At 35.5% G+C, this 18,455-nt stretch overlaps 1 protein-coding gene across 7 annotated transcripts in view; it reads right to left on the reverse strand.

Annotated features, from left to right (window-relative positions):
- The window catches only part of CFAP299 (cilia and flagella associated protein 299), a 567,043-nt gene that overhangs the window by 347,407 nt on the left and 201,181 nt on the right, over positions 1-18,455 (reverse strand). The window lies entirely within an intron of this gene.

Here is an 18,455-nt window from a genome sequence, read left to right on the forward strand (position 1 = left end):
AATTACAACAGATACCACAGAAATACAAAGGAGCATAAGAGAATACTGTGAAAAACTATATGCACACAAAGTGGATAATCTAGAGGATCATACAGAGAATCTTGAATAGACCAATCACAAGTAAAGAGATTGAAACAGTAATCAAAACCTCCCAAAAAATAATAGTCCAGGACTACATGCCTTCTCTGGAGAATTCTACTGAACATTCAAAGAAGATTTAATACCTACTTATCCTTCTCAGAATATTCCAAAAAGTTGAAGAACATGGAACACTTCCTAACACATTTTACAAGGCCAATATCACCCTGATCCCAAAGCCAGACAAGGACAATACAAAGAAGAAAAATTACAGGCCAATATCACTGAGGAATATAGATGCAAAAATCCTCAACAAAATATTGGCAAACTGAATACAGCGATACAATAAATGATCATACACCATCATCAAGTGGGATTTATACCAGGGATGCACGGATGTTTCAAAATCCACAAGTCAATCAATGTGATACACCATGTTAACAAAATGAGGAATAAAAACCATACGATCATCTCAACAGATGCAGGGAAAGCATTTTAAAAGATTCAACACCAGTTTATGATTAAAACTCTCAATGAAATGGGTATAGACAGAAAGTACCTCAAGATAATAAAGGTGATATATGACAAACCCACAGCCAACATCACACTCAATGAGGAAAAACTGAAGGTCATCCCTCTGAGAACAGGAACAAGGCAAGCATGCCCACTCTCACCACTGTTATTCAACATAGTACCGGAGGTTTTGGCTAGAGTAATTAGGCAAGAAAAAGAAATAAAAGGAATACAAATAGGTGATGAAGAAGTGAAACTCTCTCTGTTTTCAGATGACATGATTTTATATATTAAAAACTCTAAAGGATCCATTGGAAAGCTATTAGAAATAATCAACAACTACAGCAAAGTTGCAGGGTACAAAATCAACTTACAAAAATCAGTTGCGTTTCTATATTTTGGTCATGAACTAGTAGAAAGAGAACTCAAGAACACAATCGCATTTATAATCACAAGAAAAAGAATAAAATATCTAGGAATAAATTTAACCAAGGAGATGAAAGACTTATACAATGAAAACTATAAGACATTATTGAAAGAAATCAATGATGACATAAAGAAATGGAAAGACATTCCATGCACATGGATTGGAAGAATAAACATAGTTAAAATGTCCATACTATCAAAAGTAGTCTACAGATTCAATGCAATCCCAATCAGAACCCCAATGACATTCTTCATGGAAATAGAACAAAGAAGCCCAAAATTCATATGGAGCAAAAAAAGACCCTGAAGATCTAAAGCAATCCAGAGAAAAAAGAACAAATCTGGAGGCATCACAATCCCTAAGTTTAAAATGTACTACAAAGCTATAGTAATCAAAATAGCATGCTACCAGTACAAAAACACACACACAGATCAACGGAACAGGATTGAGAGCCTAGAAATAAAACCACACATCTACAGACATCTAATCATCAAGAAAGGATCTAAGAACATACAATGGAGAAAGGAAAGTCTCTTCAATAAATGGTGTGGGAAAACTGGACAGTCAGATGCAAAAGAATGAAAATAGACCATTATCTTTCACCACACACAAAAATTAACTCAAAATGGGTCAAAGCCTTTAGGTAAGAGATGAAACCATAAAAATGCTAGAAGAAAATATAGGCAGTACACTCTTTTTACATTGGTCTTAGAAGGATCTTTTTGAATGCCATGTCTACTAGGACAAGGGAAACAAAGAAAAAAAAAAGAAGTGGGACTTCATTAGACTAAAGAACTGCTGCAGGGCAAAGAAAACCAAGACCAAAATCAAAAGACAATCACAAACTGGGAGAAAATATTTGCAAATCATATATCCGTTAAAGGGTTAATTTCCAAAATATATAAAGAACTCACACAACTCAACAACAAGAAACCAAAACACCTGATCAAAAAATGGGCAGAGTGTATGAACAAACATTTTTCCGAAGAATATATACAGATGGCCAGCAGGCACATGAAAAGGTGGTCAACATCACTAATCATCAGTGAAATGCAAATCAAAACTACACCTTACACCTGTTAGAATGGCTACAATCACTAAGACAACAAATAACAAATGTTGGAGAGGATGTGGCGAAAAGGGAACTCTCATACACTGCTGGGGAGAATGCAAACTGGTGCAACCACTATGGAAAAGAGCATGGAGATTTCTCAAAAAAAGTAAAAGTACAAATACCATACAACTCAGCTATCCCCATACTGGGTATTTACCTAAAGAACTTGAAATCAACAGTTCGAAGAGACTTATGCAGCTCTGTGTTCATTGCAGCATTATTCACAATAGCCAAGACATGCAAGCAACCCAAGTGCCCACCAACTTATGATTGGACAAAGAAGATGTGGTATATATACATACAGTGGAACACTACTCAGCCAGAAAAAAAGAGAAAATCGTCCCATTTGCAACAACATGGATGGACCTTGAGGGTATTATGTTAAGTGAAATAAGCCAGACAAAGAAACACAAACACCATATGACTTCACCCATATGTGGAAGATAAACTAACACATGGACAAAGAAAACAGTTTAGTGGTTACTGGTGAGAAGGGGGTTGGGGGCTAGCTACAAGGGGTAAAGGGGCACATTTATATGGTAACACAAATAACAATGTTTCACTGACAAATAATAATGTACAAATGAAATTACACAATATTATAAAGTATGATGACTTCAGTCTATACTGTGGCTGCTTTTGGATAGTTGTGGTTTCCTAGAAAATTTATCTATTTCTTCTAATGTTTACAATTTATTTTTATAGTGTTGTGCAAAGTTGTCAAGTTTTCAGCTTTAATAGTTATACCCCTCCTAGTCATTTCTCATTTTACATAAATGTAGTTTCTCCCTTTTGTCTTAACTGGGTTAGCTAGTGGTTTGACTATTTTGTTAATTTTTTTCCAAAGAGCTAGCATTTGGATTTCTTATTAATTCTACATTTTTCTAACTCACTTATTTTGGATTTTTAAATTAATGTCTTCCTTTTTCTTTTAGGTGGTAGTTTGTAGTCCATTTTCTACTTTTCTAATTGGGTGCTTAATCCATTTATTTTTCTTTTTTCTTTTCTTTTCTTTTCTTTTCTTTTTTTTTTTTCTTTTGGTGAGGAAGACTGGCCCTGAGCTAACATCTGTTGCCAATCTTCCTCTCTTTTGCTTGAGGAAGACTATCATTGAGCTAACATCCATACCAATCTTCCTCTATTTTTTGCATGTGGGACACTGCCACAGCATGGCTTGATGAGCTGTGCATAGGTCCATGCCAGGAATTCAAACTTGAGAGCCCCAGGGCCACTGAAGCAGAACCTGTGAATTTAACCACTACATCACTGGTCCAGCCCCTATTTTTTCTTTTTTTTGGTATAATGCTATATATTTTTTGATTTAATGCTATATATTTTTCTCTGAAGACTGCTTTAACTGTATCCCATAGATTCTGATAGCTATATTTTCAGAATGTTCCATGTGGCCATAAGAGGTAAAGTCTTTGTTATCAGAGTTTAGAGTTGACTATATATTTATATAAATACCTTATTAATTATATTGTCTTTTATCTCTTGAGTAAATATTTGTCCACTTTCTCAGTTCTGGTTTGAGAGAACTGTGTTAAAGTCTCCTATTATTACTGTCTTCTGCTATTTATCATTTCCTCTACTGTGGTTTCTGCTTTATAAATTCGTGTTGTTGGGTAATTAATTGGGCAATTATTAATAACTCTTATTTCTACACTTTCAAATTATGGCTTTAAGCACTATAATTTGTCCTTCATTGTCTGTTAATGCTTTTTGATTTGAATACAGTTGGTCCTCCATCTCCAACGCTTCCACATCCACAGATTCAACCAGTGGAGGAGGATCCAAAGGACTATGATGATTGCATCTGAACTGAACGTGTACAGACATTTTTTCTTGTCATTATTCCCTAAACAAGGTAGTATGACAACTATTTACACAGCATTTACATTGTATTATATATTAAAAGCAATCTAGAGATGATTTAAAGTATACAGGAGGATGTGCATAGGTTGTATGCAAATACTATGCCATTCATATAAGGGACATGAGCATCCGTGAATTTTGTTATCCATGGGGTCCTGATATCCCCATTTAGTCTTAGTTTAACAGATAAATCCATATTTAATGTTTACCACAAGTCCTTTGGTTGATGTCTTTCTGGTGATTTTGGTGATCTGAAGCATATTCTCTAAATTCCTCAAGAAAGGCTCATGGGAAAAATGTTCCTTAAGTGTTTGCATGCCCATGATAGTGTGTTTTCAGTCTTTATGCAAGAAGTTTCGCTTGACTGGATATAAAATCTTTGGTTTATATTTTCTTTCCTTGAGTGTCTTAAATGTTACTCCATTATTGGCTGGCATAAAACACCAAAAAGATCTGATGACAATATGAGTTTCTTTACCTTGTAAGTCTTGGCCTTTTTGCCTTTATTCCCAGAGACTTTTTTTCCGTTAAATTCCATTTTTTAGTCTTGATGTTGGCTCTTCTGTGTTTTTTCCCAGGAATGCAGTGTGCCTTCCAACGTATAATTTCAAGTCTTTTATTTCAGAAAGTTCCTTAAAGAATAACGCTTAGTTTTAATTTTACTTCTTTGCTTTGGTTTCTTCTCCAAGGAGTCCTATTAGATATGTATATTCTCTGTGTTCTTTATTCTTTTATATAGTCATTATCTAACTTCTATCACTTCCTTTCAAGTCCTCTTAAACTCTTCATTCTAAGGTTTAATTTTTCTCTCCTTTCTGTCATCTGTTCCTCCTAAAGCACTGTGCACAGTGTTTATTCACATCTATGTTCATTTTAGTTTAATCTTCACCTAACAAATTTTTTTTCTAACTTTTCCTACATTCTATTAGCTGTCTTAATTTTATAGAAACAGGAATCCAAAACTTTTTTTTGTCTATTTAATATAAGATAGAACTGTATACAAGATCAACTCACTGATTGATGTCATATCCAAGTAAAAAAATAAACAAGTAAAGAACACTGCAACATAAAGTAAAGACAAATGTAAAGACTGCAAGTAAAGACATGCAACATTGATGGAAATGTCTGATTGCTGCCTCTTAGTAATTCTTGGCAGCCCACAATGAATCCAGAATGAAAAAGAAGCATTAATAACAACAGTATATAATGCAATAGGATTGCTGTGGGCTTTAGGATAATTCACGCAAGGCCCTTAGCACATTGCCTGGCACATAGAAGGTGCTCAGTAAATACAACTATTTTTGTTATCATTATTACCACCATTATTTGATGGATGATCAAAACAGAGGAAACAGAGATAGCTGGTATAGTAAAGTTTTGGGTCATATACTTTAACATTTAGATTTTGAGTCCCTTTTATCTTGACCTGTCTCTCCCTATGCTCAGATCAAGGAGACATGTAGCTAATCATAAAGTGTCCATCTAGACCAATGCTCTTTAAATGATTTATTGGACATTGTGCTAGACTGTATTTTCCAAAATAGCAGCAATAACATTTTCCATCTACATGCTCTTATGCACTGTTCCCACGCCAGTCCCAGAAAGAGGAGTCGTCTTTTTTTCCCCACCTCCTTGAATCTGGTTACTTTGAACAATAGAATACAGAGAAATAACACTATACCAGTTCTGGACCCAGCTTGTAATTGAACTGGTGTCTTTTATTCCTGTCTCTTGGAACCCACTGTCTTAGAAGTCAATTGCCATGTAAGGAAAACAACTATATTGAGACCACCATGCCATGAAAAGCCCAAGCCATAGGGAGGGGCCCTGGAGAAAGAGCTGCCAGTTAGAGAGAGAGAGACTGGTAGAGAGATCACTGAGGCCGCAAACATAGGCGAGAAGAAGCCATCTTGGATGTGGACCCTCCAGCTCTGGCCCCCTCAGATGACACCAACGGAGCAGAGACCAACTGCCCACCAAGCCCTTCTGTGAGCAAAACAAATTAGATATTTAAAGCTGTGGTGCGTTTCGCAGAAATAGATAACCAGAACAAATATTTATTTAGAAAGTGGAATGGAATTTATTTCCTGTGGAAAAAATATTATAAACCTTTATCTTTATGATCAAAATAAATAATTTTCAAATGCAATGAATGGAAAGCTACATTTAATTTTATCTTTCATTTCATATATTTATCACTCACAACTAGCTGTTCATTCACATAGACTCTAAGAATAAAATTACTGGATGTAGTAATAAACTCTTGCTCGAAATATATTTAAATTTTTGTAAAGTCAGCTTTCATGTTAGCAAAATATTTCCATTTTTCTATAATTATTTTCCTCTCTACAATTTCCTTTGTAATATTCTGGACCATACAAATACTTAGGAGGCATATTAAAAGACTTTAAGGTCTGAAAAATAAAATAAACCACTCATTTCCAATAAAAAGCATTATGGCACATGCTATTCTGGTTGAGAATTTCACCTGGCTGGCTCAGAATTGGTGGCACAATTATATATACATGCTATGAAAACATTTAACAGGTCAGGGCCAGGGAAAAGATATTTTTCTTTTTCATTTCCATTTGAGGACACCCTCTACTTCAGCAAAAGCAGGATCTATTTATATTTTCCCAATTATAAAAGCAATCAAGTGTGGTAACTTGAGTTAACTAGCACCATATTTCCAATGTAAACTAGCAATATTTTAATACCTTTTGTTAATTGATGTCCCAGACAACAATTGTTATGTTGTCCCAAAAAAGAAAACAAACTAGACTCTACTATTTGAGTGACTATTTGTAACTAAACACTTCTTCAAAAGACACAGAATGTCATTATGTTTTTATCTTAAGTAAATTAATTGTTTTAGCTCCTTTAAAAACATTAGTAGATATGTTACTTACATGAAAAGCTTTTATATACACAATTTAACTATCAGTCATGTGAAATCTTAGGTTTAATACTGAAGGAATTGTACATGTAGATTTCCATGTATAAAACTAAACCCACTCCAAAAGAAAAAGAAACCCTGATTTTAACACATAATATTATGTATAGTACAGTTAGTTGATATCTGGACGTACAATATATACGAATTAGAAATAACAATGTATATGTTATCAGAATAAATATATTTTAATGCCCTATCTTTCTATCATGTATTTTATTTCTAAATAACTACTACTTTAAAAATCTGCTATCTTTTACAAGAAATAATTGGATTAGGAAGTCATTTTCTTAAAGCTTAGACTGTTAGTCATTTTGACATGGTTGGCATGTTGTCAGCTGAAAAATCTACTATAAAAATTTGATTGCTACTTACATAATCTAATGTACAGGAAATGCCTTTGTAAGGACCTTAATACCACATATTTTATTGTTTAATAAAATGAACAAGTAATTGTAAAAACTACACTTACTATATGATATTTGAAACTCCACAGAGTAAATGATTTAAAAAAAATATTTTTATTGCTCACATACTTCAGTTGAATAGTTTCCATGGTTATCAGAGTTCTGGCTTACACTGGAAGTCCACACCTGACCAAATACTGGCAAGAATGCTTCCAAGAGTCAACAGAGCTACCAGCAGCCTGGCCCATGCCACTTCTCCAGCATTAACAATATATATATATTTTTTAAAGTTTCTTTATCAGCTTTCTGCTAAGTTTGTAAAACCCACCACTTCCAGAAAGGGGGGAAAAAATGTAACTGAGAAGCTCTCCTTATGTGGTTATAGCATAGTTCAGTATATATGAAGAAGTAATTTCTGGCCTTCCTGTGTTAGGGACAGTGTTAATATTAGAATAAGAATGACAGAAATTAAAAGAGGGATCAGGGTCAAACTCTAACATGATTTTCAATATAATTCATGAATAATAATAAATAATAAAACAGAATCTATTTTCAAGCCACTTAAACAAGAAGATGATATTACCCAACCAAAAATCTAAAGACATTTGAGGATTAAATTGAGAATTGGCTACAAAAAAGTATAATTTGCCTATATTGGATCATCCAAACATATATAGATAAATGTATATTTAAATGTAAGAAAGAAAGAGTTGGATATGGCTACTGAGGATTTGGCTGATTCAATTAAAATATAAAAGGATAACCTGCATTTAATATCAATCAATAAAGATTAATATTGGCTAAATATTTACTAGATATAACATAATTGCCATGTCTTATTCATATTTTTATATTTCATACATGCCTAGTACAGGTTTGAGCTCAATAAATGATTGCTGAGTAGATAAATAAAATCTATTTGTGATGGGCAGATTAAGGCTATATTGTGTGAAACTTTAAGTAGCTGCATTTTTGTATTCCTACATTCATATAGAGTAATTATAACATATTGAAATTATAATGGCATTTTATAGATAGCTAAATTCTGCATAATATAAAAATGAATATATTATTCAATGAACTGATAAAGCTTAAGAAGTTTGACTGGACAGAGGAAAAATCTGACAAAGAATAATTTGTGTAGATAAATTTCATTTGGTCCTTTTACCTTTCAGCAATGAGAAAGTAAATTTTATAATTTACAAACTTTTTTCTGTTTAATAAACCTATGAAAAATTATATTCTGCTTTTAATGTTTTTTCCAAAATTCCTTCTCTCTATTCCTAAAACACATAAATACTCTCAAACAACTAAAAGAAGAATTAAGATGCAGAACTTAATATGAACAACTAAGTATATTTCTATGAGAGCTCATTTACTTCTTTAATCAGCAAATCACAAAGTATGTTCAGTAAAAGACTAAGCCTACAAGAATTTCAACAAAAACAAGTTTCCATTGTTTCCCTGCTGAAAATCCACAACGCACATTAGCATATTAAAAGCACTGAAAACTCTTAAAGAAACCTCTTAAATTTGCCTAAACTTGGTGTTTCCAAAATTGATTTGACCACAGAATCGATTTTTGTCATTTCACAGAACATCTACTAACATATGTGTAACAAGTACACACATAAATATAATATAATATGTTTTTGGAAATGCTATTGTAAACATTTCGATAGTTTAACTCATGTGGTCTCCTTCCTCTTACTCATCACCGAGTCTTGCTAAGCTTCCCTCTGTAATATATGTAGAATCCATTCAATTTCCTCTGTCTTCTTTGCCACTATCCTAAACCCAATCCATCGTCATCATTTATGTTAACTATTACAACAGCCTCATAGCTGATGTCTCCAATTTTACTCTCCAATTACTTTTCCTCACTGAAGTCAGAGTATCCTAAAAGTGTGTGTGCGTGTGCGTGCACATGTGTTGTCTGCTTAATTAAACCCCTTTAACTAACTGCTTCTTGTAGAATTTAGAATAAAATATAAAAACCACAAACCTGTCATAAAAGCCTTTCCGAATTTTCTTACCACTCTTCTCCTCTCATTCAGTGTGGTCACTGACCACACTGGCCATGTACAGTTCTTGAAACGTGATGCTTTCTCCCACCTCAGGTCTCCCAACAAGACGTTTCTTTTGCAGAAAATACTACTGGGATTTTTTTTTTGTCTCTCTAATTCCAGCTTATCTATAATATATCAGCTTAAACATCATAACCTCAGAGAGCCCTCTCTGACTTCCATTCTAATTTAGGTCACATAGAGTACCATTACACAACTTCACTGAAAGATAATTACAGCACTTGAAAATATAGCAGATTAAAACTAAAAGTTTATTACCTAAGGTAGTAATACTAGGGGGAGAATGAGTTAAGCAAATCATCATATTCTGATCAGAGTCCTAATCCACACAAACTCATACAGAGAGAGGAGATGGTATGGCCTCAGTTCTCCTCACAGGGATAAAGACAAAAACACATAGCAGTCATACAACCTGAGCTTCTTACATCTTAGAGTGTCCATAATTAATTAGGTAGATGGGATATTTTTAGAGCCTAGCTCTCATGTTTTACAATGGCTTTTTCTTATTTTTCATATTAATACATCTTCTGTCCTTGATACTCTTGTTCATGCTTGGCCAATGGCTCAGAAGTGGCCTAGTACCATGATAAAAAGTAAACTACTTGGAATTCCTACCACATTATTTTAGAATTCCCATAAATTCACAGAGAATTTTTTTCTTTCTCTTCATAGCACTTAAAACATTTGTTTTTGTGTTTAATTGTTAAATGTCTATTATCCTCACTGGGCTGACTCTAGTGAGACCAAGAACCTTATTTATTTTGCTTAACTCTGTAAACCCAAGGAATAGTAGAGTGCTTCAATAAATGTTTGTGAACCGAATGAATTATTAAATGAATTACATACTACATCAGTTACTGTGATAAGAACTAGAAGAAGAAATGTGATAATATATAGTTCCTTCCCTTACAGAGTTATAAATGAAATGGGGGGAGATATAACATTAAGGAGATAATTAAAAGAGAGTAGGGGCCAGCCTGGTGGTGTAGTGTTTAAGTTCGTGCACTCTGCTTCGGTGGCTGGGGATTCATGGGTTCAGATCCCAGGTGTGGATCTACACACCACTCATCAAGCCATGCTGTGGAGGCATCTCACATACAAAATAGAGGAAGACTGGCATGGATGTTAGCTCAGGGACAATCTTCCTAAAGCAAAAAAAATAAACCAAGAAGGGAGAGGATAGGCAGCAGATGTTAGCTCAGGTCCAATCTTTCTCGCCAAAAAAAAAAATAGGACAGTGTCAAGATGGTGGTGTTGGCAGACTTTGAACTCACCTCCCATGGACACAACAAATTTACAACTACTGTTGGAACAATTACCCCTGAGAGAGAACTGAAAACTGGATTTAAAAAACCCCACAACAAGGGACAGTGCTGACTGAGGTGAAAGAGGCAGAAATTCCTTTCTGGAAACAAGAAAGCCACCTTCGTGAGCCATGGTGCTTTACAGCTGGCTGGTAGCAATCCTAAGGTACAAAGCCTTCCCTAGAGGAGTGGGGGAACTGAGCTGGGGAACATTACCACAATAAGCAGCTTTTGGACTCAGCACAATCAAAACAAGGGTCATAATATCTCACTTTGCTTGCTATCAACTACAATGGGGGAATACCCATAGAAAAACTACTGGACATAAGGGGTGAAAAAGCTTGCTCTTAAAAGGCCCATGCACAAACTCACCCATTTCAGAAAGCAATCTAAAATCACCAGAAAGAAAGGTGCACAGCAAGCTCTCAGGCAACTTGTGAGCCCACATAGGCAGAGAGCTTAGAAACACTGCAGCTCAGCAGTGGGTCTGCCTCTGCAGGGTAGGGTACACACGAGGGGTGGGCCTGCATTGGTGGAATATGTGGGGCATCTGCAGTGGGATGACTGGGTCTGATTCAGTGGGTCAGGGTATGCAGATGGAGGAGGACTATGTTGACCAATTGTGTGGCCCTAAGAGCAGTGGGGCTTGTCAGCTACAGCAGACTTGTGCCTCTCAAAAAGCCACATGAGGGGTCAGCACCACCTTCCAAAGACTGAAACAACTGGGTGCTCCCATGCCTGGGGCCAGCCCCACTCAGCTGCAATCCTTAGAAAGTTGACAACAGGCTTGCAGGCCAGAGGCCTATAGCAATTATAAGTCCCTGAGCCTAGCAACCAGCCATGCTGGGGGCCTACTGACTTAACAGAAAAACTGAAACAGGTATGTGCTATTAGACCTTGCAGCCAACTGTGCTGGGGCTCCCTATGCCCAACAAAGTGACTAAAGGGTCCATAGTAGCCAAACACAGCTGAGCATTACAATCAGCCTGCCAGGGGTATCACCTAGCCTTCCCAGGCACCTGCAGCAGGAGCAAGTCTGCCACAACAGAAGGGCACATGGAACCCACACAGGTGACACTACTGGAACACTTGTAACTGGTGATAAGAGGGAAGCACACTTCTTGGGCTCATAAGGCATCTCTTACATAAGGTCACCTCTCCAAGATCAGGAGACACAGCTGCCCTACTTAAAACATAGGCATAAGCACAGAGAAAGAGGCAAAATGAGGAGACAAAGGAATACACTCCAAGTAACAGAACAGGACAAAATTCCAGAAAAAGACCTAAATGAAGCAGAGATCAACAATCTACCTGACAGAGACAACAAACGAAGAGTCATAAGGATGATGACTGATCTTGGGAGAAGAATGGATTTCACAGTGAAAACATCAACAAAGAATTGGAAAATATAAAAATGAACCTATCAGAAATGAAGAATACAATACAGGAAACGAAAACTTTGCTAGAGTGACTCAAAAGCACAGCAGATGACACAGAAGAACTGGATGAAACTCATCAGTGAGCTGGATGAAAGACTAGAGGAAATCACCCAAGCTGAACAGATAAAAGAAAAAAAGAATTAAAAAGAACAAGGACAGTCTAAGGGACCTCTATGACAACATCAAATGCACTAATATCTGTATTATAAGTGTCCCAGAAGGAGAGACAGACAAAGGGGCAGAGAATCTATTTGAAGAAATAATAGCTGAAAACTTTCCTAACCTAAGGAAGGAAATAGACATCCAGGTACAGGAAGCACATAGAGCACCACACAAGACAAACCCAAAGAGGCCCACACTGAGACACATTATAATTAAAATGTCCAAAATTAAAGATAAAGAGAGAATCCTAAAATCTGCAAGATAAAGGCAACAAGTTATATACAGAGGAAACCCCATAAGGCCATCAGAAGACTTCTCAGCAGAAACTCTACAGGCTAGAAGGGAGTGGCACAATATATTTAAAGTGCTGAAAGGAAAAACCCCACAACCAAGAATACCACACTCGGCAAGGTTAACATTCAGAGTGGAAGGAGAGATAAAGAGTTTCCCAGACAAGCAAAAACTAAAGGAGTTTATCACCAAGAAACCAGCCTTACAAGAAATGCTAAAGGGATTTATTTAAGTGGAAAAGAGAAGACCACAAATACAAATAAGAAAATTATCAAAAAAATCCACATTAAAATAACTGGTAAAGGCAAATATACAGTAAAGGTACCACATTAACCACACATGAAGCTAATATGAAGGTCAAATGAAGAAATGACTAAAATTATCTATTTCCATGATAAGAGGGTAACAGATACACATGCACAAAAAAAAGAGGTTAGATATGATATTAAAAACATAAAATGTGGGAGGAGGGGAGTAATTGAGTAGAGCTGTTAGGGGATGGCACAGTGACATAGTGGTTAAATTTGCATGCTCCACTTCAGTGGCCCAGGCTTCATGGGTTCAGATCCCAGGCAGGGACTTACACATTGCTCATCAAGCCATGCTGTGATGGTGTCCCTAATACAAAATAGAGGAAGATTGGTATAGATGTTAGCTCAGGGCCAATCTTCCTCACCAAAAAAAAAAAAAAAAAAAAAAAGAGTAGAGCTTTTAGCAAGGGGTCAAAGTAAAGACACCATCAACTTAATATAGATTGCTATATATGTAAGTTATTATATATGAAGCTCATGGTAATCACAAACCAGAAACCTATAATAAATAGACAAAAAATTAAGAGAAAGGAAACCAAACATAATTCTAAAGAAAGGGATCATACCACAAAGGAAGAGAGCAAGAGAAGAATAAAGGAACAGAGAAGAACTACTAAAATGCCCAGAAAAAAGTAACAAAATGGCAATAAGCACATACATATCAACAGCTACTTTAAATGTCAATGGATTAAATGCTCCAATCAAAAGGCATGGAGTAGCCAAGTGGATAAAAGAACAAGACCCTTATATATGTTGCATATAAGAGACACACTTCAGACCTAAAGACACTCAAAAACTGAAAAAAACAATGAAACTAAGAGTTGGTTATCTGAAAAGATAAAGAAAATTGACAAACCTTTAGCCAGACTCACCAAGAAAAAAGGAGAGAAGGCTCAAATAAATAAAATTAGACATGAAAGAGGAGAAATTACAAGGGACACTTCCGAAATACAAAAGATTATAAGAGAATACTATGAAAAGCTATAGGCCAACAAATTGGATAATCTAGAAGAAATGGATAAATTTTAGAATCATACAATTTTCCAAAACTGAATCAAGAAGAAATAAAGAATATGATTGGACCAATCACCAGTAAAGAGGTTGAAACAGTAATCAAAAACCTCCCAAAAAATAAAAGTCCAGGACCAGACAGCTTCCCTGGTGAATTCTACCAAACATTCAAAGACTTAATACCTATCCTTTTCAAACTCTTCCAAAAAGTTGAAGAGGAAGGGGAACTTTCCTAATTCATTCTACAAAGCCAACATTACCCCGATACCAAAACCAGACAAGGATAACACAAACAAAGAAAATTACAAGCCAATATCACTGATGAACATCAGTGCAAAAATCCCCAACAAAATGCTGTAAATTGAACACAGCAATACATTAAAAAGGTCATACATCATGATCAAATGTGATTTATACCAGGGATGCAGGGATGATTTAACATCCACAAATCAATCAATGTGATAGGCCACAGTAACAAAACGAAAAATAAAAATCACATGATCATCTCAATAGATGCAGAGAAAGCATTTGACAAGATACAGCATCCATTTATGATAAAAATTCTGAATAAAATGGGTATAGAAGGAAAGTACCTCAACACAATAAAGGCCATATATGACAAACCCACAGCTAATATCATTCTCAATGGAGAAAAACTGAAAGCTATCCGTCTAAGATCAAGGAACCAGACAAGGATGCCCACTTTTACTACTCTTATTTAACGTAGTTTTGGCAGTCCTAGCCATAGGAATCAGGCAAGAAAAAGAAATAAAAGGGATCCAAATTGGAAAGGAAGAAGTGAAATTGTCACTATTTGCAGATGACACAATTTTATATATAGAAAACCCTAACGAATCCACCAAAAAACTTTTAGAAATAATGAATGAATACAGTCAAGTCACAGGATACAAAATCAACATACCAAAATTAGTTGCATTTCTATGCACTAACAACGAAGTAGCAGAAAGAAATTAAGACTACAATCCCATTTCAATTGCAACAACAACAAAAATACATAGGAATAAATTTAGCCAAAGACGTGAAAGATCTGTACTCTGAAAATTATAAAATATTGTTGAAAGAAATTGAAGACACAAAGAAATGGAAAGATACTCCATACTCTTGGATTTGAAGAATTAATATAGTTAAAATGTCCATACTTCCTAAAGCAATCTACAGATTGAGTGCAATGCTTATCAAAGCTAAAGCAACATTTTTCACAGAAATAGAACAAAGAATTCTAAAATTTATATGGAACAACAAAAGACTCCAAATAGCCAAAGCCATCCTAAGGTAGAAGAACAAAGCTGGAGGTATCACACTCCCTGATTTCAAAACATACTACAAAGCTATGGTGCTGGTACAAAAAAAGAAACAAAGATCAATGGAACAGAATCGAGAGCCCAGAAATAAACCCACAAATCTATGGACAGCTAATTTTTGACAAGGGAGCCAAGAACATACAATGGAGAAAGGAAAGTCTCCTCAATGAATGGTGTGGGGGAAACTGAACAGTCATATGCAAAAGAATGAAAGTAGACCATTATCTTACACCATGAAGAAAAATCAACTCAAAATGGATTAAAGACTTGTATGTAAGACCTGAAACCATGATAGGCTCTTTGACATTGGTCTTAGCAGCATATTTTCAAGTACCGTGTCTGATTGGGCAAGGGAAATAATACAAAAAATAAACAGATGGGACTACATCAAACTAAAAAGCTTCTGCACAGCGAGTGAAACCATCAACAAAACAAAAAGACAACCTAACAATTGGGAGAAGATATTTCCAACCGTATATCTGATAAGGGGTTAACATCCAAAATATATAAAGAACTCATACATCTCAACACCAAAAAATCTAACAAACCAATTAAAAAATGGGCAAAAGATCTGAACAGACATTTCTCCAAATAAGATATATAGATGGCCAACATGCACATGAAAAGATGTTCAACATCACTAATTATCAGGGAAATGCAAACCAAATCTACAATGAGATATCACTTCAGAATATTGTTAGAATGGCTATATTTAACAACATAGGAAATAAGTCTTGGAGAGGATGTGGAGAGAAGGGAACCCTCATACACTGCTGATCGGAGTGCAAACTGGTCCAGCTACTATGGAAAACAGTATGGAGATTCCTCAAAAAATTAAAAATATAATTACCATATGACCCAGCTATTCCACAGCTGGGTATTTATCCAAAGAACATGAAATCACAAAAGCATAAAGACATATGCACCAGTATGTTTAGGGTAGCATTATTCACAATACCCAAGACTTGGAAGCAACCTAGGTGACCATTAAGGGATGAATGGATAAAGAAGATGTGGTATATATACATAGTGGTATACCACTCAGATATAAAAAACGATGAAATGTAGCCATTTGTGACAACATGGATGGACCTTGAGGATACTATGCTAAGTGAAATAAGTCAGAAGGAGAAAATCAAATACCGTATGATCTCATTCATAAATAGAAGATAAAAACAACAACAAACAAACACAAAGAGACAGAGATTGGATTGGTAGTCACCAGAAGGGTGGAAGGGAGGGAGGAGGACAAAAGGGGTGATTAGGTACATGTGTATAGTGATGGATTGTAATTAGCCTTTGAGTGGTGAACATGGTATAATCTACACAGAAATTGAAATAATTGATGTACACCTGAAATTCATATAATATTATAAGCCAGTGTTACCACAATAAAAAAAAATAAAATAAATTTCTAAAAAAGAGAAAGTAATAACAAAAAGAAAAAATTAAAAAATGAGAGTTTAATAAAAGCTATAAAGTACAACGAATACCATTAAAAACATGACAACAGGCCCAAAGTGGAGTTGCTTATGCTAAGCCCCACATCACCAGACCAAGACTTAATTACAGCTTTGGCTCTCCAAGAAATGGAATCTTAAAACAGTCAGTCAGGAATCACTTGATCAGCATTAGTTAGGTCATCTGCCTGATGGACGCCTGCCATCCTCTAAAGAAAGGTAACCTTGCAATAACCAATCCGCTTTTTTGCCTCGTATAACTTCCTTCTTTGTGCTCCCTTCTGCCCATAAAAATCTTTGATTTTATACAGCTCCTCAGAGCTCCTTTCCTTTTTTTTTTTTTTAGGAAGATTAGCCCAGTGCTAACTACTGCCAGTCCTCCTCTTTTGGCTGGGGAAGTCTGGCCCTGAGCTAACATCCTGCCCATCTTCCTCTACTTTATATGTGTGACGCCTACCACAGCATGGTGTGCCAAGCGGTGCCATGTCCGCACCTGGGATCCAAACTGGCAAACCCCAGGACACCGAGAAGCAGAACGTGTGCACTTAACTGCTGCACCACCAGGCCGGCCCCCTCAGAGCTCCTTTCTATCTACTAGATTGGATGCTGCCCGATTTGAATCGATTTTTGCCCAAACTCTTAAAATTTTTAATGTATCTCTTTATCTTTTAACAGTACCAAAGAAGCCTGTAGAAATGGTACATAACACTACATCAAAAATATTGTAAGGTTCTCTTAACTAACATATGACGCTGAGAAGGAAAATACTCACATAGATCTTCAACACATTTATAATTTCAATTGAACTAACCCATCTGTTTCTTTGAAGAAATGTTTAATCCTTCTAATGGTCAGAGCTAGCAACCACAATGAAGCAATATGGAAACAAAGAGCTCAAATAAACTTAACCACGTTTATGTGGAATACACATAAACAGAGAATTATATTTCTGCAATGTCTAAAAAAAGTTAGAAAAAACTGCATGTACATTATTTCTCACAGTTATCTTTTCTGTCATATCTCCAACATATTTCTTGGAAAAAAGTAAAATATATTATTAAATGTCTTAGAGAAGGCAAATTTCCCTTTTGTAACAAGGTTTTAATTTGACTAAGAAACAAAGATCAGAGCAAGAATTGAACCATTAGCTTCTCTCATCCTTCTATGTGGCTAGCAGCTCTGATAACCATCAAGAATGAAAATCCCCATCAAGGGAACATACAGGAGTTTTACAAAAGTTCAAAGAGTTTGTTAGATAGTTCCCTGCTCATCACTACAAAGGTTTCTTATACGGTATAGAAAAAAACTACTTGGGACCGTTTGTGGCATATTAAGAACTCACTTCAATATTTCTAAGTATCAAGCATACAATATTTACTTCACATCATGGAAATAAAACCTACATATGGAGAAAACATGCACTTCATCCTTCTTTGCAACAGAGGTTTCTAGCCTGCTATCCACATGCAGGGCCTGCTGCATATCCTGACGTATGATCATCAACTGTGTCTTTCCTCTCTCTACACACGAACAGACTTTGTTTTGGTTTCTAGCTAAAGTTGCTCATTATAAAGAGTCATTTTCCTTAAAATCTCTTTGTGTAATCAAAATAGTCATAAAAATCTACATTTATAATTGCAGTTTACATGCTAATTTCCCTTTTTTTTCTGTCCTTGTTTGGGGTATTGAAATTATACAGTC

This window comes from Equus przewalskii, chromosome 3 (assembly GCF_037783145.1).
Source record: "Equus przewalskii isolate Varuska chromosome 3, EquPr2, whole genome shotgun sequence".
Taxonomy (NCBI): domain Eukaryota; kingdom Metazoa; phylum Chordata; class Mammalia; order Perissodactyla; family Equidae; genus Equus; species Equus przewalskii.